Below are 14,735 nucleotides of genomic sequence, written 5' to 3'. Positions count from 1 at the left end.
CCTTCTGCCCTGGAGTTAATTGGAGAAGTAAGCCAATTACCCAGGACTAAAGGCAGACTCCATTAACCACATGGTTGCAAAACAACATAAAACACTTTAAAATACATAAAGTCACATTTACACATAACACACAGACATTTCACCTATCCCCAGATAGCTGGGATCTGCACGCACAAAACTACCGAATAGCGCGCAGATCCTACTCACACAGTACAATTGCCATGGAGCTAAAGTCTTTCCCATAGTCTTTCATTATATGAATATGCTCCATGGTATGGCTATCTGGGGTATCACATTCCCATAAAGTCTGGTCCATAGTCCAAAGGCAAGAGGCGGGCAATCAGCCCCCTCCAAGGACACGTGGCGAGGTCGGTTTCGCCACAAATAGATTTCCAGATAATGGTTTGTACTGGCCCCGAATATATTTGTATAATGTTATCATATCCCCTCTAAGGCGCCGTTTTTCCAAACTAAAGAGATTTAAAATTTTTTAACCTTTCTTCGGAACTAAAATGCTTCATTCCTTTTATAAATTTTGTAGCTCGTCTCTGCACTTTTTCTAGTGCCATGATATCCTTCTTTAGAACAGGTGCCCAAAATTACACAGCACATTCAAGGTGTGGTCTTACCAGCGATTTATAAAGAGGCAAAATTATATTTTCATCCTGAGAATTTATGCCCCTATTTATACATGACAAAACCTTACTGACCTTAGCAACTGCAGATTGACATTGCATATTGCTGACAAATTTTATGGCAAGACAGGAGGCTGCATATTTGCTTTACCTTCTTTACTGAAACCTCCAGCAGCAAATAAATAGTTAACAGAACTTTTCGAAACAACCAATCAGAACAAAGCAACAGTAATATAAAACCACTTAGGCAGATCCTCCCACTTCCTCTTTCTTTGCTGCTGCCTCCAGGTGAGCACCTACCAACTCAGAATTGTCTCTGCTCTGGGATGTTTTTTGCACGGTACTTACTTGCTGTGTTTACTTGTATACTGTATATGTGGCTCTTGCTGGGCTGTCTGTGGGGTCGGTGCCCTGCTCCCTGTTAAAGTGGCACTGTCATGCCAAACTTACCTTTCTTTAATCGATTCCTCTTCTCTCCCTCTCTCAGGATCTGTTCTTCATTTCTTCCTGTCTGCTCTAGTTTTCTTTAAAACATAAGACAAAGTAGGGACTATTTGTCTTATGGAGGTTTCCTACGCCGTGACCAACTATGACCAGCGGAGGAGCAAACTGTGCTTTGTTTCCAGGGGGTCAGAGAAATTTTCCCATAATTCTCACCTTTCTTCAGTGTTCCCGCGATGCTTCATTTCACTTTTCATTTAGACAGACCGCTGGCGAAACTGCCGAATTGTGTCCTAACAGAATAAGAACAGTTTGTTCACACGTCGACACAATTTGGGACTTTGTTTGGATTGGAATTTCATTCTAATGAATGAAACTCCGATCCTAAACGTGCCGCGGTTGCATCTTGCAGCCGCTTAGTAGATAACTTAGTAGATAACTCCCTAATTCCCACTGTAGCGGATTGTATTAAGCCTGTCCTGTAATATTCATATAAGACTGCATTCGTTTTATTGTATTCGTGTATAAATGTATAATTTCGTATGTGGGTTCAGTAGTCTCATAGGAATGAAACTACCGAACCATCAGACCACCCCAGTGAGAAGTGTGCGCCTCGTTAAGCGTTCACACTTCTCACAAACCGCAGCTTAATGTGTAATTGTTAATGCCTGGGTGGCCGCTGTTCGGTATACGAACCACGCGCGGCGGCCATCTTACGCATAAAAATCTCAGCGGTGTTTGGTCGTCGAGTGTCTGGAACTCAAATCAGACACTCAAAAAACCGAACACCGCTGAGACCTCCAGAGTTCCGTAACTACCGAACGAAGGGACCAAACGACCACCCGTTCGGTAGAAACAGAGTACCGAACAAGGGAACTCTAATGCATGTAAAATTAAGTAAGGATTGCTATATGTTTTTCGGATACCACTTCGTATGCAGTCGGTCAAACTTCACCCTCCATCTAACTCCCGAACCCCTGGTCCGATCTGGGTGAATTTTGGACATATTCTTCACCCAGATCAGGGCTACCTGGCGGTACCCTAAGATTTATGCTATCTACTGGTTTAGGGGTACATCCAGGTTTGGGGTAAATGTACAGTACAGTTAAGGGGATTATGAGTCACTCTGAGGGGAGGAGATGTGTGGGAGTTAACTATTGCTGTATTGGTTAATGTCTTAATGATTGCAAATCCCTCCCTTGCATGGGAGAATGTCTTAAAAGGAAGCTGTGGGAATAAACGTTAGTTCTGCTCCTGATGCTGTGTGTCTGTCAGGGTACCTGTTGTCTCTACCTCTGTGGAGGTGAGACACTTGGACGTTCTTCCTCGCAAAAGGGTTGAATCACTCGTTCCTCGCGGTTCCCTCGGTCGTTTACACGCCGTCCGCGAGGGATCCACTTCCTTTTATGACGCGGCGTTCAGTAGCCGACGTCATGACGACAACCCAACCCGATCTGTCAATCAAGCCCCAAGCACGAATGAGGATTCGTCGGGGGCGTGATTACCTGTTTAGAATCAGGGTATAAAAGAGGGCTTTCTACGTTTGTTCATTGCCCTGTCGTGGTTCTAGCTTGTCTAGTCACTCAGTGCTCTTGTATTCTGTTAATTTCTTTGGTTTTGTGCCGGCTTGTCTGTTCTACCTCGTTTAACGCTATTACCCTTTGACTCGGCTTGTCTCTGTCAGGGTTTCTTTGCTGTTTTAAACAGCAACCCTTTTCTGTTTCAGTGATTGAGTTTCAGTTGCAATTACTATCAGCTCCTTCTGCTTGTTGCCACGGTTACTCACCTGTGAGTAGTAATCAACCCTGCTGCTAATCAGTTCTGCCTATTTAAGCAGCTAAGCCCAGAACCTCCTTGCCCTTGCGTGGTTTCCTGTTTCCCAGAAGTCTCCTTGTTCCTGTGTTTCCTGTTTGCTCCTGGTTCCTGACTCCGGCCTTGTTCCTGACTCCGCTGCTCTCCGTGCTCCTGATCCTGGCTTGTCTGACTACCCGCTCTGGTGACTGACCCCTGCTTGATTCCTGGACTTTGCTTTTGTTTATTATTTGTTATTTATTAATAAAGGTGTGTTTGCATCTACTTCTGTCTCTGTCTGGTTCCTGGTCCCTGACATTACGCAAGAGCCATGAATACAGATGGTACATGGCCTGCCTCACTTCCTGTTCTAGCACCGGTTGTAGCCTCCAAACCTGTAGCGGCTAGAGAAATGACTGGGTCTGTCCCGCTCCCTCAGTATTTTGGGGGCAACCCAGCTCAGTGCAGAGAATTTATAAATCAAGTTAAAGGATACCTTAAAATCCTATACCTAGACACCTATACCTAACCTGCTTACCCAGTGGGACCAGCAGAACCACCATTTGGACCAGTATGCCCATCTGGATCCAGTACCCGGCCAGCCTGCGATTGCGGCCGCCTCTGCCTCACTTCCTGTTCTAGCACCGGTTGTAGCCTCCAAACCTGTAGCGGCTAGAGAAATGACTGGGTCTGTCCCGCTCCCTCAGTATTTTGGGGACAACCCAGCTCAGTGCAGAGAATTTATAAATCAAGTTAAAGGATACCTTAAAATCCTGCCCCAGGCATTTCCTACAGACAGTGACAAAGTTCACTTCATGATTTCTTTGCTGTCTGGAAAGGCCCTAGCTTGGGCAAAACCTCTCTGGGAGGCAGAGAGGCCTATTATTTACAATTACCCTGAATTTGTTGCGTCCTTTAAAAGGGTTTTTGATATTCCAGCTCGCTCCACCCCTACTGCCGAACTACTCATGCCTAATGCTCAGGGCACAAAAACTATTGTCGAGTATGCCAGTGAATTCCGTACCATGGCAGCAGAGGGTGACTGGAACAACGAGACTCTCATGGCTGCCTTTGCACAGGGTCTCTCCGATGTGTTTAAAAATGAGATTGCAGCCAGAGAGTTACCTAAAGATCTCGAGGAACTGATCTCATTTGTCACCCTCATTGACATCAGACTCCGAGAGAGATCCTCATCCAGGGAGCGCCGGCGGAGGCCTCCTGTATATTTGGCACCAAGCTTTTCTTGCCCACCCAAACCTCCCTCACCTCCTATGCCTCCTGGGCCTGAGTCCTCTGTCTGTGTGGAGCCAAGGCGGTTAGGCTTCTCACGCCTCTCGGTCGAGGAGAGAGCCTTTAGGAGGAGGGAGGGCCTGTGCCTATACTGCGGACACCACGGTCACATGTTAAAGTTTTGCCCGATCCGTCCGGCAAAGGGTCCGCACCCAAGATACTGTCAGGGGCAGATCTTGGGTGGTCTTTCTGCAGACCCAGAGATATGTGTGGGCAAACCCTTGGTGCCTATTATCCTCTCCTGGCCTGATTCATCCATTGAGACCCGGGCATTTCTTGATTCTGGGGCCGCAGGCTTGTTTATAGATTGTGCATTTGCAGCAAAGCACTCTATACCCTTACAGTCTCGCAACTTCCCACTAGCCTTCGAAGCCATCGATGGCAGACCAATACAGCCAACCCACGTGACCCAAGAAACCGTGCCCATATCTCTGGCTGTAGGGGCTCTACATCATGAGACGATCCAATTCCAGGTCATTTCCTCTCCATATTACCAGGTTGTTTTGGGATACCCTTGGTTACAGAAGCATAACCCCACAATTGATTGGCGCAAAGCTGAGATATTATCATGGTCCCAGCAATGCACATTGTCCTGTCTCCAGAAACCGGTCAAAGTTTTGGGCGCATGTTCTTCCTCTTCCTTACCAGCTGAGTACCAAGAATTCCAAGATGTATTTGACAAGGGTCAAGCCAGCGTTCTGCCACCACACCGTCCGTATGACTGTGGTATCGAACTCCAACCGGGTACCAATCCTCCCCGGGGCCGGATTTACCCACTGTCTGTAGCAGAGAATCGAGCCATGGAGGAGTATGTTACCGATGCACTGTCTAAGGGTTTTATTCGGAAGTCATCTTCTCCTGCCGGGGCCGGCTTTTTCTTTGTAAAGAAAAAAGATGGCGAGTTGAGACCCTGTATCGACTATAGGGGTCTCAATCGCATTACTATTAAGAATGCCTACCCCATTCCATTAATCACGGAGTTATTTGACCGCCTCAAGGGAGCAACGGTCTTCACCAAACTTGATCTGAGAGGGGCATATAATCTCGTCCGGATAAAAGAGGACCACGAATGGAAAACCGCATTTAACACCAGGAGCGGCCATTACGAATACCTAGTAATGCCCTTTGGTCTTTGCAATGCTCCGGCGGTTTTCCAAGAATTTATAAATTACGTCCTGCGAGATATGCTGCAGCAATGCGTGGTGGTTTATCTTGATGATATTCTGATCCATTCCACATCTCTCGAGAACCATCACGCAGACGTTTCTCGTGTTCTACAGAGACTTAGAGAGAATAATCTGTTCTGCAAATTGGAGAAATGTGAGTTTCACTGCAAACAGGTCACATTCTTGGGATATGTTATCTCAGATGCTGGATTCTCTATGGATCCGGAGAAACTTTCGGCTGTACTAAAATGGCCTCGACCTACGGGTCTTCGCTCTATACAACGTTTTCTGGGCTTCGCCAATTATTATCGGAAGTTCATACGCAACTTTTCTTCCTTGGTTAAACCTCTCACGGACATGACCAGGAGAGATGCTGATCCACAGCATTGGTCACAGGAAGCCATTACTGCCTTTGAGTCTCTCAAAGTCGCCTTTGCTGCTGCTCCTATACTGGCACACCCTAACCCTGCCTTACCATTCATTCTTGAGGTCGATGCGTCTGAGACAGGAGTGGGCGCCCTCCTGTCTCAACGTCCTAACCCAGAGAGCTCCAGGCATCCGTGCGGGTATTTCTCGAGGAAATTGAACCCGGCGGAATGCAATTACCAGATTGGTGATAGAGAACTTCTAGCCATAATTTTAGCTCTCAAAGAATGGAGGACCCTTCTTGAGGGTACTTCAGTGCCAATCCTCATACTCACAGACCACAAGAATCTAACATATCTTTCGGAAGCTAAGCGACTTTCCCCCCGGCAAGCTAGATGGGCTCTCTTCCTATCAAGATTCAATTATGTGGTTTCTTACTTGCCCGGTACAAAAAACATTCGGGCTGATGCCTTGTCTTGACAGTTCTCCCCTCCATCTAGAGAGGAGATAACCCCTACTCCTGTGATTCCTCCGGACCATATACTGGCAACCATCCGTACTAACCTCACCTCACCCCTAGGCGAGGAGATTCTGGCTGCACAAAGTAATGCTCCTCCAGAGAAACCTAATGGCCGTTGTTTTGTACCTATTAACCTCCGTACGAAACTATTGAGTACATACCACGACCCCAAAGCAGCTGGTCATCCAGGCAAAAACCAGTTAATCTGGTCCGTATCCCGGCAATTTTGGTGGCCTGGTCTCCGTTCGAATGTCACCGCTTTTGTAGCTGCCTGTCCTGTGTGCGCTCAAAATAAAACCCCACGACGCCCTCCAGTGGGGCTCCTGCAAACCATACCTAATGGTGAACGACCCTGGACCCACTTGTCCATGGATTTTATCGTAGATCTTCCGGTCTCCCGTGGCAATACAGTCGTTCTCATGGTTGTTGACCGATTCTCGAAGATGTCGCATTGCATTCCCTTGAAAAAACTACCAACTTCCCAGGAACTTGCAACAATTTTTGGTCGGGAGATCTTTCGTTTGCATGGGTTACCCAAAGTGATAGTCTCAGATAGGGGTAGCCAGTTCGTGTCCAGATTTTGGAGAGCTTTTTGTAAGCAAATTCCCAGCTTTCCTTCTCCTCGGCCTACCACCCGCAATCCAATGGTGCAGCGGAACGAGCTAACCAAACACTGGAACAGTTTCTGCGTTGCTACATTTCTGACCACCAGAACAACTGGTCTGATCTGCTACCCTGGGCGGAGTTTGCCCACAATAGTGCGATTAATGCCTCCTCCCGGCTATCCCCATTTCTGGCAAACTATGGGTTTCAACCGTCCATGTTGCCTGATACGTTCTTGCCACAGGAGATACCGGCATTGGAGGAACATCTCAGGGAACTCCGTTCCACTTGGGTGCAGGTCCAGAGTTCTTTGCAACACGCAATGCAGAACTACAAACTCCAGGCCGACCGCAGACGCCTTCCTGCACCTACCTATCAGGTCGGAGAGAGGGTCTGGCTGTCTTCCCGCAACCTACGCCTCCGTGTTCCCTCACAAAAACTGGCACCCCGATACGTTGGGCCATTTCGTATACTTCGAAGGGTTAACCCTGTAGCTTACGCACTTGACCTTCCTGCTAACATGCACATCTCAAATGTTTTCCATGTTTCCCTCTTGAAACCGTTGGTTTGTAATCGCTACACCACCTCAGTGCCACGTCCACGTCCTGTTCTGATTGACAATCATGAGGAATATGAAATACGCAGCATCATTGACTCACGGGTCTTCAGAGGACAGATCCAATACTTGGTGCACTGGAAAGGATACGGTCCAGAGGAACGCTCCTGGGTTCCTGCCTCTGATGTCCATGCACCATCCCTCCTTCGTTCATATCACGCCCGCTTCACCATGAAGCCCGGACCCACCAACAGAGATGGGGGGAGTCGTTGAGGGGGAGGTACTGTCAGGGTTTCTTTGCTGTTTTAAACAGCAACCCTTTTCTGTTTCAGTGATTGAGTTTCAGTTGCAATTACTATCAGCTCCTTCTGCTTGTTGCCACGGTTACTCACCTGTGAGTAGTAATCAACCCTGCTGCTAATCAGTTCTGCCTATTTAAGCAGCTAAGCCCAGAACCTCCTTGCCCTTGCGTGGTTTCCTGTTTCCCAGAAGTCTCCTTGTTCCTGTGTTTCCTGTTTGCTCCTGGTTCCTGACTCCGGCCTTGTTCCTGACTCCGCTGCTCTCCGTGCTCCTGATCCTGGCTTGTCTGACTACCCGCTCTGGTGACTGACCCCTGCTTGATTCCTGGACTTTGCTTTTGTTTATTATTTGTTATTTATTAATAAAGGTGTGTTTGCATCTACTTCTGTCTCTGTCTGGTTCCTGGTCCCTGACAGTCTCTCGTTTACCTGCTCTCTCGTTCCCTCGACCTCGGCTTGTCTCTAGACCATTCTTTACTACTCTTACGTTAGTCCGGCCATTCTAAGGTCCTGTTTGTACTCTGCGTGTTGGATCCCTGTCCCGATCCTGACATTACGACAGGGCCATGGATCCTGCAGGTACAAACACTCAGGGTGGTTCTTCCGATTCTAGATTTGATGCCATGGATTACAGAATAGACCAGATGGCTCTAGCGCTGCAAGCTTTATTATCTCGATCTAGTAATCCACCGGAGGAGATGCGAGCTACGTCCATCTCTCCTGTAAGTTCAGGTCTAGAAGTAGCCACTGTAGGTGCTTCTTCCCGTATTACACCTCCTGTACGTTATGGTGGTTCTCCGGAGAAGTGCCGTGGTTTCTTAAACCAAATTGGTATTCATTTTGAATTACAACCTCGCTCTTACCCTACAGATAGGGCAAAGGTTGGATTCATTATCACACTCCTCATTGATAAGGCTCTGAGATGGGCCAATCCTCTGTGGGAGAATGAGAACCCGTTAGTCTATAACTATAATGCCTTTGTCGCTGCTTTTAGAAGAACTTTTGACCCTCCAGGTAGAAAGGTCAATGCAGCTAGATTACTATTGCGCCTTAGACAAGATGACCAAACCCTTGTGGATTATGCACTAGAGTTCAGGTCTTTGGCAGCAGAAGTTAAGTGGAATGAACAGGCCTATATAGACGTATTTGTAAACGGATTATCTGATGTAATCCTAGACGAGGTGGCTACTAGAGAGCTCCCTGAGAATTTGGAGGATTTAATTTCTTTTATTTCTCGTATTGACGAACGTTTAAGAGGGAGACAGAACACTTGTGATAATATTCGTAGACCTTCCTTTAAACTAGCGCCTTTATTTCAAAGTCCTCAAACCACTATCCCAGTTTTTTCTGAACCTATGCAAATAGGCAATACTCGCCTCTCAGAAGAGGAGAGACAGTACAGAAGAAAGGAGGGATTGTGTATGTATTGTGGAGTAAGAGGGCACCTTCGCCTAAATTGTCCTAATCGTCCGGGAAACGCTCGCACCTAAGTTTCTCTAGAGGACAGGCCTTGGGTGTTTCTATTTTGTCCTCTATACACAATTATAAAGATCACAGGCTTCTACTACCGGTTTCTTTAGCATGGGAGAAGGGAGTAATAAAGACTATGGCATTGATAGACTCCGGAGCTGCTGAGAGCTTTATCGACCAAGTTTTTGTTTCTAAACACTCTATCCCATCTCAGCTAAGAGATACTCCCTTGGCCGTTGAGGCCATAGATGGTAAACCATTATCTGAACCTATGATTTCTCATGAGACTATACCTGTTATTTTGACTGTTGGTATCTTACACGAGGAGGATATATCCCTTATGCTTATCTCTTCCCCTTCTGTTCCTATAGTTCTGGGGTATCCATGGTTAAAGAAACATAACCCTATTATTGATTGGGAGCTAGGGGAGATAACTTCATGGGGTCAGGGTTGCCAGGACAGGTGTTTACAGAAAGTCTCACCACTTTGCGTAGGTAATACACCGGTTAACTCCACCCAGTCTACAGACTTACAAATACCATCTCGATACATAGATTTAAAGGCAGTCTTTGACAAGAAGAATGCTGATACGTTACCCCCACACAGGTCCTTCGATTGCAAGATTAATCTCCTACCTGGTACTATGCCTCCGAGGGGCAATGTATATCCTTTATCCACTAAGGAGAACTTAGTCTTAGAGGAGTATATCCGTGAGAATCTAGACAAGGGATTCATTAGGAGATCATCCTCGCCTGCCGGGGCCAGTTTTTTTTTTGTGAATAAGAAGGATGGCACGTTAAGGCCTTGCATTGATTACCGAGGTTTGAATAAAATAACTATCAGAAATGCATACCCAATTCCCTTGATTACTGAGCTCTTTGATCGTTTAAAGGGTTCCAAGATTTTCACCAAGTTAGATCTCAGAGGGGCGTATAACTTGGTGAGAATTCAGCAGGGAGACGAGTGGAAAACAGCGTTCAATTCTCGATATGGGCACTATGAGTACACGGTAATGCCTTTTGGGCTCTGTAATGCACCGGCAGTATTTCAGGATCTGATCAATGAAGTTCTTAGGGAATTTCAACAGGATTGTGTTATTGTATATTTAGATGATATACTAATACACTCTAGAGAAATTGAGACCCATCACAGACAAGTCAGAAGGGTATTGCGCAAACTCCTACAACATGGGTTGTACTGCAAATTGGAGAAATGTAGTTTTGATCAATCTCAGATAAACTTTCTTGGTTACGTGATTTCTGGGGAAGGCTTTAAAATGGATCCGGATAAACTCCAGTCTATTTTAGATTGGCCATTACCTAGGGGTCTCAAGGCCATTCAGAGGTTTATTGGATTCTCCAATTATTATAGGCGCTTCATTAAAGGATACTCTTCCATTATTGCTCCTATTACCAATATGACCAGACAGGGGGCTGACACTAAGACTTGGTCTACTGAAGCTCTCGTTGCCTTCAAGACACTTAAGGAACTTTTTGCTTCTGCACCAATTTTAGTTCACCCCGATACAACTTTACCTTTCCTACTCGAGGTAGACGCCTCAGAGACAGGTATAGGTGCCATCTTGTCTCAAAGGTTAGGCGTGGATAAACCTTTACATCCATGTGTTTTTTTTTCCAAGAAACTATCTGGGACTGAAAGCAGATATGATATTGGTGACAGGGAACTACTAGCTGTTATCATGGCCTTAAAGGAGTGGAGACATTTATTGGAGGGGACCTTGCATCCTGTTACTATCCTGACGGATCACAAGAACTTGTCTTATATTGGGGAGGCCAAGCGCTTATCCGCCAGACAAGCTCGTTGGTCCTTGTTCCTCACCCATTTCAATTATGTGCTCACTTATAGACCTGGTTCTAAGAACTCTAAGGCCGATGCTTTGTCTCGCCAACATGAACCTTCTACTATATCTGAGACGGTTTTCTCTTCTATAGTTCCCAAGTGCAATATTATCGCCAACACTAGCCTCAGGATTCATTCTCCGTTGCTTGCCGAGATTATGAAGCTACAACATCTGGCTCCTAGACAGAGTCCTGAGTCACGGCATTTTGTTCCTGTTGAACTCCAACTAGAACTGCTACAGTGCTTTCACAATAGTAAGGTGGCTGGGCATCCTGGCATTCGTAAGACATGTTCCCTAATAGCCAAAGATTTCTGGTGGCCCACCTTACGTAAAGATGTTAGGGATTTCGTCGAAGCATGTGAGGTCTGTATGAAGACTAAACGACCTCAGACGCTTCCATGTGGGCTTTTGCATCCCTTGGAAATTCCCGAGAAACCATGGACCTGTTTGGCTATGGACTTCATTGTCGATTTACCTGTTTCTAAAAGACAGACTGTGATTCTCACGGTGGTTGACAGGTTTACTAAGATGGCTCATTTCGTGCCCTTACCTAAACTTCCATCTTCCCCTGAATTGGCTGAGATATTCGCTAAAGAGATATTTTGTTTACATGGGATACCTTCCGAAATTGTTTCTGATAGAGGTTCCCAATTTGTTTCCCGTTTTTGGAAGTCATTCTGCTCTCAAATGGTTATCAAATTGAATTTCTCTTCTGCCTATCATCCCCAGTCTAACGGAGCTGCTGAACGCACTAATCAAAAGATCGAACAATATTTGCGTTGTTTCGTTTCCGAACACCAGGACGATTGGGTTGGTCTGATTCCTTGGGCAGAGTTCGCACACAACAATCTCGTTTGTGATTCTACTCGTTCTAGCCCCTTTTTCATGAATTATGGCTTTCATCCCTCCATTCTTCCCTCGGTTTCTCCTTCCCAAGGAGTACCGTCGGTTGATGTTCATGTTGCCAATCTGAGGAAGTTGTGGGATCAGACTCGACAAATTCTTCTGCATAATTCCATGTTGTTCAAGAAACACGCTGATAAACACAGAAGGGCGGCTCCAGTCTTTGTTCCAGGGGACAGGGTATGGTTGAGTACCAAAAACATTCGCTTGAAGGTTCCTTCTATGAAATTCGCTCCTCGTTACATTGGACCTTACAGGGTCCTGACTCGAATTAACCCAGTTGCGTATCGTCTGGCTCTTCCATCTGCCTTACGCATTCCTAACTCCTTTCATGTTTCCTTGTTAAAACCCCTAATATGTAACAAGTTTTCCACCACTGCATCCTCTCCTCGCTCTGTTCAGGTTGAGGGACAAGAGGAGTATGAAATCAATTCCATCATCGATTCTCGTATCTCCCGGGGGAGGTTACAATATTTGGTTGATTGGAAGGGATATGGTCCTGAGGAGAGGTCTTGGATACCTCAGGAGGATATGCATGCGCCTCGCCTCCGCAGGGCTTTTCACTCCCGTTTTCCATCTCGTCCCGGTTCCTTCCGCCCGGTGGGCGTTTCTGAGGGGGGGGGTACTGTCAGGGTACCTGTTGTCTCTACCTCTGTGGAGGTGAGACACTTGGACGTTCTTCCTCGCAAAAGGGTTGAATCACTCGTTCCTCGCGGTTCCCTCGGTCGTTTACACGCCGGCCGCGAGGGATCCACTTCCTTTTATGACACGGCGTTCAGTAGCCGACGTCATGACGACAACCCAACCCGATCTGTCAATCAAGCCCCAAGCACGAATGAGGATTCGTCGGGGGCGTGATTACCTGTTTAGAATCAGGGTATAAAAGAGGGCTTTCTACGTTTGTTCATTGCCCTGTCGTGGTTCTAGCTTGTCTAGTCACTCAGTGCTCTTGTATTCTGTTAGTTTCTTTGGTTTTGACCCGGCTTGTCTGTTCTACCTCATTTACCTCTATTACCCTTTGACTCGGCTTGTCTCTCGTTTACCTGCTCTCTCGTTCCCTCGACCTCGGCTTGTCTCTAGACCATTCTTTACTACTCTTACGTTAGTCCGGCCATTCTAAGGTCCGGTATACGTACCCTGTACCTGTTTGTACTCTGCGTGTTGGATCCCTGTCCCGATCCTGACAGTGTCGTCCAGTTATTGGGAGTGCTGTTGGGATATGGTTGGATTATTTTGCCTGCTGGAATTACTACTCTATGGATCTATAATACTTGTTCCTGAGCCTCACTGGGATCTTAAGTGGAGAATAGCTGTGGAATATCAGCTCTCCACTACACCCACGCCAAATTTACTAATACTAAATAAAAATTGCGGTTCCCTCTTGGGCTCTACCACCCCCACTCTCAGGGTGAGAGTCCACAGTCCTCAGTCCACAGCTGCTCCCCGCGGCCCCTGGCCACTTACCGAGCTGTTTTTCACTTGCGGTAGGCCATGCTCGCTTTTTGCGGCTGTGGCAGCTATTTTGTTGGAGCTGCGGCGGCTATTTTTCGGAGCCGCGTGGGCTCAGTTCGTTCCGGGCAGCCCGATCCCACTCACACTGCTGCCCTGCTGTCTGCTGGCCGTGTGGCCAGCCTTCCCTCTCCCTGTGTCCCCTCTGTATTGGTGTTGCTGCCCCTTCTTGCAGGGGACTTCATGCTTTAACTGTACATACACTACATGTACGTACACTACAACAGTGAATCCATATAAACCTGATTTGAAAGCTGTTGCTGTGTGAAATACAGTTCAGGATGTTCTGGGACCTTCCGACCTGGACAGCAAGTTGGCAGATTTGGCATCCAAGGAACTTGGTCTGCTCTTCGTAGTTGCCTTCCCAAACGAGTTGAACCGACGTGTTTCTATTTATACGTCTCTCAACTTGGCACAGATGTTTCTCAGACCGTGCCCAGATTCAGGATCAATTTTGTTGAACCTCAGACACAGATCACCGCTCCATGGCCGATACGCATGGCCAAAGAGGCATCCGTTCAGGTTCATGCCTAAGTTTATCCCTGCTGGACAAAGGTGCAGTGGAGTGGGCGACAGGCCGACCTCCCTTCTTGAGCATTATATCCCTTGTATGGAGGAAGGCAGGGGACTTCCACCCTGTTCTCATTCTACTTGCCCTCAAGGCATAGGTCGCCTGCTGACATTTCAAGATGGAGGGCACCCATCTCCTCGGAGACCTGTTCTGCGAGGGTGATTGGTTCTCTCAACTGGATCTGAGGGAAACCTGCCTGGGTTTCGACATCAACGTGGAAATATCGGAACTGACTCACTCTCAGTCAGTCCAGTTTCTGTTTTTTTGTAGAATATCAAGTTCAGGCGGTGCTCCGTTATCCGATGTCCAAGTTGACCGCCTTCAGGAAACACATCAGACGCATGCTAAGCGACTCGCGGGTCACACTTAGGGACCTGGCCCGGATGGTAGGCCTGTAATCCTCCATTAAAGCCATCTTTCCAGGACCTTGCATTATCGGACACTCCAACACCTGAAGGCTCGCTATCTCAGGTCTTCGGCCTTGTACGACCAAGTCAAGTGGCTTTCGGATGAAGCTCATCTAGAACTTCATTGGTGACTTCGACATATGGAGACCTGGAATGGCAAGGCGATTTTCGGACCCCAACCAGACTTCGTCCTGGAATCCGACGCCGGCTGTATGGGTTTGGGCGCCACTTGCGATGGCGTGGCGACAAGAAGACTCTGGACTCCAGAGGAGAGAGCGCCTCACGTCAACTGTCTGGAACTAACTGCAGGTTCGTTCACCATTCGCAGCTTCCCCAGGGTAAGAATC

The sequence above is a fragment of the Pelobates fuscus genome, chromosome 4 (assembly GCF_036172605.1).
Source record: "Pelobates fuscus isolate aPelFus1 chromosome 4, aPelFus1.pri, whole genome shotgun sequence".
NCBI lineage: Eukaryota > Metazoa > Chordata > Amphibia > Anura > Pelobatidae > Pelobates > Pelobates fuscus.
The sequence above is the reverse complement of the archived record's forward strand: the minus strand, read 5'-3'. Positions refer to the sequence as shown.